Source organism: Chrysoperla carnea, chromosome 1, assembly GCF_905475395.1.
Source record: "Chrysoperla carnea chromosome 1, inChrCarn1.1, whole genome shotgun sequence".
NCBI lineage: Eukaryota > Metazoa > Arthropoda > Insecta > Neuroptera > Chrysopidae > Chrysoperla > Chrysoperla carnea.
In genome coordinates this window covers 8357032-8367555 of record NC_058337.1, presented here as the reverse complement: position 1 = coordinate 8367555, position 10524 = coordinate 8357032, and positions in this window count along the sequence as shown.

Sequence of the window (10524 nt, the reverse complement as noted above, 5' to 3'; positions counted from 1 at the left end):
AACTCAAATAAAGGTTAGGTTATCATATTTAAATAAATTTTTGCAAATGTGCCTTTTGCCAGGTTCAATGGATTCACATAGCTTAGAAATTTTTAAAGCGAATGTTTGTATGTAAAAATATAAAAATATTACTAACCAGAAGTTTTTATATGCACAGAAAAAAGTACCAAAATTTTGGAATACATTTGATTTTCTTTCAAAATATTAAAAAAAAAATTAATTGTATTTTTTAGTTTTAGAACTATACTCGAGTTATTTTAAAGAGGCCAACCTTTGGAACTTCAAAATACGTTTTCGATTCTAATAGTACAATAAGTTACTATCGGTAGTGAAAAATCAATTATGAAATTTGATAAAAAATAAAATTTTTGTAGAAATATACTTAAATATTCATGACTTTGAATCATAAAAGCACATTACTGTTTTATTATATTAAAATTAAAAGTCTAAATTTTTAATATGTATATCACTAAACCTAAAACCATAGAGATAACACAGTTAGGGAACGCCAGGAGTCTGTAAGAGGATGCGATTTGAGAAGCGAGAAGGAAGACTGTCAGATAGTTCCTCTGTGTCCTTGTCATAATCATATGCACATATATACTTATTAAATGTATTAGTAAGTATAAGTATATGTATTAGACAAGGACACAGGGGAACTCACTGACAGTCTTCTCTCCCGCTTCGCATATCGCATCGACTTACAGGCTAGCGTTCTCTATCTATCATATCTCTATGCCTAAAACTCAAGCCGCCATGATATGACATCATATAGGCAAAAATAATTTGTGTTAATTACTAAATTGTTGATGGCTTTCATAGTAATTATAGATTATATTACCATCAACTATATTTATACGTATAATAATTACATATATCAATATTTTTACCAATATTACGTCACCAAAATGGCTGACGTTTTTCCGAGAATAAAAAGGTTTAAAATTTAATTTAATTTTATGACAAAAAAGCGTGTTTATTTTGCTGAAATATATTTTGAAGTACTTTTTCAACATTGTAGAATACCCTATTTAATTGATTCGAATTTATAATTTTTCTACAAATAAGCTATTTTAAAGTAGAATTAAAAGATCAAACCAGTTAAATTAAACTGTGTGCTTTAAAAACCTACTTTGTTTTTTTTTTGAGGTTGACCTTTCTTAAATAACCCGGGTATATCTGAAGTAATTTCTACAATTGACAATTATTTGAAAGAAAAAAATATTTCATACACACAACATATAAGTATGTTGATATAAGTAAAGCACAATACTTATACGTTTTACAATTCAAAGAAACCTTACATCACAAACATTTAACAAATCAAATCATTTTTATCAAGACTACCGACCGGGTGTCACTATATAGAGTCAGATTTATAAATAAAAATATAATAAAAAAAGATATTCATAAAAATATTTATAAGTGTAACAAAGATAGATTATTTTGTTAAAAAAGTCTTTATTCCTTAAACTTTAGCTAAAGGAAAGTTGAAAATAAGTCATGGAATATGCATTGTTCGTCTTTGCATCCCGAATCTGATAAGAACTTTGTATCATTGTTGGGTGTTTATTATAAGAACCTGATTTTAAGACATTGATCGCTTTATATTGGGCATGTGTGAAATATGGGAGCTATAGAAACTACAAACTTAAGATGAGAAAAAAAACTTAAACGGTGAGAAATGCAAAAAAACTTTAAAAATATTTTTTCATACAATTAATAGTTACTAGCTTTTGCTTGCCCACGACTTTCCTCGTGGTAATCATTCATTTCAACAGATTCCATACACGATTCATTTAATGAATCATTGATTCATTTAGCGTAGACTATTTAGAACAAATAATAAGAAATAAATTTCGATTTTTACCCCAATTTCCTAGATCAGTTTTTTGTATTTTTAAAATACGTATTTTCGACTACCAAGCAGTCATCATCAGTAAGAATTAGCTAGTGAATGTTACTCTTTGCTAATTTGGTGGCGGACTGCACTAAGCCGGTGCATTTTCCTTCTATAAACTGTATCATTCGATATAGTTATATTAGTCTTTGTTATAAGAATTTTATTTCTATGAATGTCTTATTTGTCATATTTTTATAATGTGGCTCGTTTGTAGACGTAACACTTAAGTAATCACTTGTATATAAGTTTGGTCTTGTAATAATATTTTGACAAATTCCCTATATTGTAAGTATTAATAAGAGACTGTCCATTAAAAGATTTGGAATCTCGGAAACGGCTCCAACAATTTTCAAGAAATTTAGTATGCAGGGTTTTTTTGGGGCGATCTAGCTAGGTTTCTTTTTTATAAAACATCGTTTTATCCGTGTTTTCAGGAAAAACTGCAACATAAACTGCAAAATGTGACGATTCCTGACATCTATTTACGAGTATATACATTGTACGGGGGTCGTTTCGTATGTATTGTATAATGTGTGGTCCGTGTGGCTATGTCAGTTTTGGTTGATACATAGCTGTGGTAATATACGTATATTGTAGAAATAAAGTACATTACCGGGACATTCAAATTGGTATTTGTGTGGAGACATTTTTTGAGCCGGGAGTTAAAAAGTCCTTTCAAAATAAAATTCAAAATTATAACGCATTCAAAAACAGGCTAATTTGAGTTATAATCGTCTCCTATTTATTTTTGGAGGAATATTTGTATTACTAGTCAAATTAATTTTAAATTTTATGAGATCTTTTTTAACCCCCAACTAAAAAGAAGGGTGTTATAAGTTTGACTGCTATGTCTGTGTGTCTGTGGCATCATAACTCTCAAACAGATGAACTGATTAAGATTTTTTTTGCTTGAAAGGTAATTTAATGGAGAGTGTTCTTAGATATGTTTCAACAAAATCGGTTCAGTTTGGTGAGAGTTACCCGGAAAAAATCGCATTTGCCGGGAGTTTTTTAAATTTTGTAAATTTCTTATTGAACTTTTATTTTTATACTATGATAAAATATATACATGATAGAGTTCTATCAAAACTAAGTGGCACTGAACAAGAGAGAGTATAGATACGAGTGCACATACATATACATCATACACTCTCTCTTGCTCGGTGCCACTTAGTTTTGATAGAACTCTATCAGTAAGTTTAGTTCGAAATTTGTAACGCTTAAAAATATTGATGCTATGAACAAAATTTTGTTATAGGTGTTTATAAAATCACCTAATTAGTCCATTTTCGATTGTTCGTCTGTCTGTCTGTCAAAATGATAACTCAAAACGAAAAAAGATCAAGCTGAAATTTTTAGGACTTAAAAAGTGAGGTCGAGTTCGTAAATGAGCAACATAGATCAATTTGACCTTGTGTCCGTGGGACCTATCTTGTAAACCGTTAGAGATAGAACAAAAGTTTAAATGTTTCTTATAAAAAATATACAACTTTTGTTTCGTAAACATTGCTGTTTATCTATGAGGGCGTAAATTATGTACTATAGTATTAAATGGTAATATCATTTATGTGTGTGTGACATGCATGTATGAGTGTCTATCTAAGAGTGTCTCGCTTTCTTTACTTACATGACGTAAAAAACATACGATTGCGTAATCAACACTGTCTATACATAGTATTTCAACAATTAACTCAGTCAATTGCTGAAATACCATGTATGGTCAGTGTTGTTTACATAGTTGTTTGTTTTTTTATGCCATGTAAGTAAAGAAAGGTAGTCAGTCTTAGAAAGACAGTCGTGTTTATATAATACGACTATAAAAGGTTTCTAACTTAATTTGTGTCCTCACGGGTAAGCAGTGATGCTCTCGAAAAAATATTTTAAATTTTAAACAAAAGCTTGTTTTTTATAACGCTAATTTATTACATTTAAACTTTTGTTCTGTCTCTAACGGTTTACAAGATACAGGACCCATTTGACCTAAATTGCTCATTTACGAATTCGCCTTCCTTTTACGCCCCGAGTACGCTATAAAAATTTCTCTTGGTATTTCTTTTCGTTTTTGAGTTATCGTGTTGTCGGACGGACAGATGCGACATACAACCGAAAATGGACTAATTAGGTGATTTTATGAACACCCATACCAAGATTTTGTTCATAGCAACAGTATTTTTAAGCGTTACAAACTTGGTACTAAAGTATACCTCGATATATTTTATGTATACAGGGTGTAAAAATAGGTAGACTTAGTTGATTATAATTTAAAAAACTTATTTCGAATTTGTACCACATTTTTTTATTAAATTAATAGAAAACTACAAACATTCTACGACATAAGTTTATAAAAATTAATAAACTGAGTTTAGTTATCTTTTAGATCAATAAAAATAGGTATTGAACTCTATTGAACTTGGTGCCCCGATCTACCCGTTCTAAACCCGACACCGGTCTTACTCTCCGCAGCGGAAGCTTAGTATATTTTTGACAATCAATTTTATAGTCTATCCAATTTTTAAGAACATTTTTTATTTATTCGGAATTTGTCATTATTACATGAGCAAAGATTAAAGAAAATTTAAATAAAGAAGACTACATTTATAAACTTTGAAGGCGGGTGTATATTTAAAACAAACATAAAAGATTTAATAATAAATTATATATTTATATAGTCATATTTTATATAAATTATAAAATATAGATATGTTATAAGTAGATATTTTTGTAAATTACTCCAAAATAATTATGATTATGTATTGTGACGCAAGAACGCACTCAAATTTTTGAACTCAAACTACGTATTCGTTTCGTGCAGAACCGAATTTAGCGCATTTATTTATTAGATTTTCACACAATGATTTATCTAATCATTTATATAATAATATTGCCTATATTTTAAAAATTAATAATAATATGATGTATTTGAAAATATAGGTAATATTTTTACAAAATAATAAAATAATTGTGTGAAAATTCATATGAATGATAATCTCTATTACGATGTCTTGAACGTACACTCCCCCCGGGTGGAAAAAATATTTGATGAAAGAATATGTTTTAATAAGTCTTACAAACTTGGAAAAAGTCTTAGGAACGCTGAATAACTCCGAATTTCCCAACGTTTTTGGATTGTATAATTCAGACTTAATAAGTCTGGATAACTCTGAATTAGACAGTCCAAAAACGTTGAGAAATATTCAGAGTTTCTAAGATTTACTAAAACTTATTCTTTCTTATTCAAATATTTTTCCCACCAGGGCTTTAGTTGAACAATGAGGGATGCAAGTTAATAAAATCGACTTCTAAATCAATTTTCGAAGAGAAAAATCAATTTTTGAAGAAAAATAGCAATGAGATAAAGTGTAGCTTATAAAAAGTTACACCAAAGGTGTGTATATTTTTTTTCTTAGACTCAATAATTTTTTCATAAAACGATATTATATAACGTAATATTTTGTATAACTTTTCTTACACCACCGTATTATTAAAGGCAAATCGCGGGGGGAAGGCTTTCCGCTAAAATTTGCCGACCTTCAGTTGTTGCCGGTCTAAACACGTGCTTACTATGCATTCATCGTAAATCTGGGCCTTCACGGGGCATAGGAGAAAGAGCCCCTCCAAAGTGTTAAGCATTTGAAATAATTTCGTCATATGATTTTCAAATCAAATTTTTGATCAGAACCACAAGATAATCTTTACGGTGAGGTTTGGTAAAAATTGCTAAGAGTCAAAAAACGCTTAGAAAATTTTTGACCTGAACATAAATAAATAAATATAAATATGAAATTCAGTAGTTTTAAAAAATCTTTGATAAATAGAATGTGGTGTCCGGAAGTAGGATACTTCTGTCCCACTTTATGGGCGTAAATCGAAAATGCACAAGTTCGCATGAATATAATTTTGTTGAGTACATTCAATCAAATAATGTTCATCTTATTTCTTAAAAATTTACTGGTTCGGTGTCTTTTCCTGGGACAAATCCTTCATTTCCTGCAGTATTAAACTTTAATTAAGCGTTCGAAAAAGTCTAGAGACACACATTTTCCTTCATTGCTGTTATTTTCGAAAAGACGAGTTTTCATAAACAATTTTTATAACGCTCTTTTACTCCCTTTCATCCGCTAAAATCAAATTCAAATCAGGGAGATAATCAGGCCATTATAATCAGGGCATCAAGAACAATTTTTTAACTGAACGTAAAACTCAAATGTGCTTTTAAAATTTATGTGTAATCCAGTTTATGGAACAGGATTACACATAATCAAAGTCATAATCAAAATCCACTGAAAAAAGAACAGTGCTTTACAAAATACCTTCTCAAGATCTTGTATTTCGAGTTAAAACTTAACAAATGTATTTTTAATTTGCCAACAATAAAGGTTTGTTTCATGATTTTTTTAAACTTTTACTCTACAGGCCCGAATGGCATTGAATTTTCTCTTGAATTTACTATGACTTCGTAAATTGAAGTAGGTACAATACGGTTCTAGAATTTGGTGCGTTCTCTTCGATTAACTGTAAAAATTAATTATTTCAAATTTGCAATCCATCAGTTTTTAATAATAATTTTATTTTAAAAATTATTGCACAAATATTAAAAGAAATAAAAATCATGTTAAACGGAAAATTAAAATATAACTCAACGATATGTGGTTGTAGTTATAATTTGAAAAGCTTGTAGGAATTTGATTTATATTGTACAGAATAAATTTTCATAAAATAATTTTCGTAGAACCAGGCCAATTTGTTTATAACAGAGAATATATCGGTAAAATATTGTGCCTCTTTATAATGAGTGAAGGGTTGGCCAGCTCGTCAACAAGCAGCCTAATCTGAGTATAATCAATAGTAATCCTACAATCAATAGTAATCCTACTATTGATTGAGAAAGAATTAAAATGCTCGATAATAGTGAAACATTATTGCTTGCAATAATAAATAATTTAATTTAATATATTTTCGGCTATGAAATTCGGCCATGAATCGATCGAGGATGCAAATGGAAAAATTTCCGATTCATTCTAATTGAAACCAATTATAGAAATGAATCAGATTTAATTGGAAAAATTATATGATTCATTCCAAGAGAATCCAATAGAAACTAATCGAAAATTTCCAATTGATTTCAATTCATAAATGGGATCGAATTGGAACTTTCATATTAGATTCTATTGCATTGAATTGGAATTAAATCAGAATGAATTGGAAATTTGAATCGGATTTTTTTATCAGAAAAAAAATTTATCTGTTATAGAAAACTAAAAAAAAATATTTAAAAAATTGGCCTATGACGATAAAATTTAGGAAAAGCTAATGACAAATTTATTCTGTAGTCTATCATTGATACTATAAGCTTTAAAATAAAATTGATTAAAATAAAATTTGTATTATGCCTGTCATTCAAACTAATTTTGATAATTATTTGATGAGTTTGTTAAAAAAGTGAACAGGCAGCAGGCTGTATATTTAGTAATATATTATTGTACATTCCATAAAAAATATATAATTTAAATTTTATATTTTCAACTAACCAAATGATTGTACTTAATTTTCAAAAAATTATTCTAGTTGTAAATAACATATAATTCTATCAAATTATTTAGATTATATAATTAATTATCTATGACATTAAAAGAAATAAAAACATACAACCGAGTTTTATATTATATCAAATTAAACCAAAAATTGATTCATACAGTTGGTGTCTTTAAAATATCTAAAAATAATAGCTGTACCCTGTCATGCTTCGCTGTGTCACATTATGGTTCCATGGAAATAGATGAGAAGTTTAACAGCTAGTAATAAAATTTGGCAGACTCCCGATAAACGAGTTCACAACTATTAATTATTTTATTTTATAATTTAGAAGTTATGCCCTTTTATTTAATACCCCACTTGGATATTTTTGAAAATATTCGAATGTTCATTCCCATTTCTGACACCATATCCACCTCCTTATCCCCTTGCGTTGGAGTTTGCGTCGGAGCTGGTGCTTCCCATGAGGTCCCGCTTCAATTTGGTCCAGTTTTGACAATGGCATTCATGAGAAAACTATATAAGTCTTAAATTTGCATTAAGTATGTGCGCGACAAGAGAATGAATACTTCTGAGACCAATTCTGTCGCAATATTCGTTTTCAACTTCCCTAAAAACTCACATGTAACAATTTTGAAATCATTTTCATCACTATTAACTGAATTATGAATTTCATATTTACGGTCAATTAAAAATGCAATTATAAAATGCATATAAATTATGCTAATTGCATATTTTTAATTTCTTATAAATCATATTAGGTTAAAAAATTTCCTGACGCTCAAACTTTTCGAACTTTATTCCTTCGTTTGTTCGTCCGAAAACCGCATTCAAATTCGACTTACTGCTCAAATTTTTCGAACTTTGATCATTTTTAGTGCTTCGTTTCTTCGTCTATAAATACAAGTCGTCATGCATTATGGTTTGTCACGGTTTGTGTGTGGATGTTTGAATGAATGTTAGTATGTATACGGCTTGTCATACTTGTGTAAGTTTCTCCTTAGTACGTATTTATTTAATATTTTACTTCGCAAGTTTTCGGAATATAAAAACGAATCTAAAAAATAAAAAACTTGCTAAGTAAAATATTAAATAAATACGTACTAAGGAGAAACTTACATAAGAAATTTAAACCAATAATTTTCGTACTTTAGTAAAAAAAATTCGGCCTTTGTTAAGGAGGTGCTTGACTTTAATCTAAAGAATACTTTGATTGTTTAAATTTAAATTTTGATGTTTAATAGAAGTTGTGAAAAAATTATAACGTCATAACATTAGAGGGGAGGAGCGAGATAGTAGTCACCGAAAAGTTGCTAATGTAATACTTTAATGCTTCTTTACGGAAAAGTTACTCAATAAATTTATGCCATTTTCATAAAATTTTTTCGAAGAATTTTTTTCTCTACGGGATTTCACAACTTTTTTGGGCTGACGTAATTGAGTTTATTGGGATTCTGTGACATCTACGCCTTTTTACACATTTATGTTTTTGGTGGGATAAGTTAAACCAATTGAAACTGATATAACAGGATCCAATAACCAATTATAGCTGTTAAAACCTGTAAAAAATTAATATTCAGGTGGGAACTGAATAAATTAAAAGTTGAAATTTTTTAAAAATTAAATCTTACCGAAATCATCATACTATATTTAATTTCAAAAATTCCACAAGCAGAAAATTTTATACCATTTTTATCCAAAACTTCGAAATAGAATTTTATCTTAGAACAAAAACAAAATTATTTATTAGAAACTATTAAAAAACGAAGTGAATATAGATCCAATATTTCGACTTTCGACTTAGTAACCAGCCTTTTTGAGAAAACTTCCCAACGTTTCCTTTTTATTAAAATTAAAATTACATACATTTACATACCCTATTTTCTAAATCAATGTCCAAATGTGAAGAATTCATTAAAATATCTCCTAAAATTGGAACAGTTCTTTCCGATTCGTTTTTAACCGATTCACAATTAAAAATAATTATTAACAAATTAATTATACGAATAATCATTTGAGACAGTTCAAAAATAAATTGCAAAGTTTGACCAGCCCTAATCGAATCTATTAAAGATTTAATAGAAATCAAACTAAATATATTCGAAATGAATGCCATTAAAATTATAAAATTATAATACGAATTAGATTTAAATAAAAATTTCCGTAATTTGTGAATCGTTTGACACAAAATATTTAATTGGGTCTTGTTAGTTTTTCTCGTTTTAAGAGAATTTTTTAAATAATTATTTAATATTTTCATACGAAAATTAATACAAATTACAATCATTTGAAATCCATATGTATTTATTGTGGACAAGAGAATTTCGCAAACAAATAAAAAATAGGAAATTATGTAGAATTTATCCATCCTCAAAAATTTAAATCCATAAAATATTGTACAGTTTAGAAAATAAGTCAATAACAAGGTGATGTATAAATTTTTCTTTATTTCAAGGTAATTTAGACTTAAATTTAGGTTTTGGAATATTTTATCAAACTTAATTAAATTATTGTAAATTTTCAAAATTTTTTTGAAATTAAATAAAAACACAATTAAATTTATAATTATAGTAATTGCGTGCAAAACATATGCACCGAATGCAAAAATAAAATTTTTTTGAATGTGAAAATCCTTGTGTTGTAGGGAAGTGATCATAGCGGTTAAATGAATTATAACGATCAACGAGTACAAAATTGTATAAAACCAAACTTTACAAGTGTTTATTTTAAAATAATTCTCATTTTTGGTTTCAATCACATCAAATGGTAGAAAATCTCCGCATAATTTACAAAAAAACAACGTATTTTTGAGTATTTCATAATTATTTTGAAGTCTTTTACTAAACATTTCTGTTTGTTGGAATTTCCGTACCGACTTAGAATTATTAACTTTGTTAATATTTTAAGTGATTATTAATGTGAAATAATTTGTTAATATGGTTATCAATTTTATTGCAATCATTTAATTGTTTAATGCATTTAATTGATTAAACCAAAAGGGGTGGGAATGTTTCTTTCGAAAATATCGGTCAAGGACGAAACGAGTGCTTACATGTTTATTATTAAAACACAAAAATATCTTTTGTAAC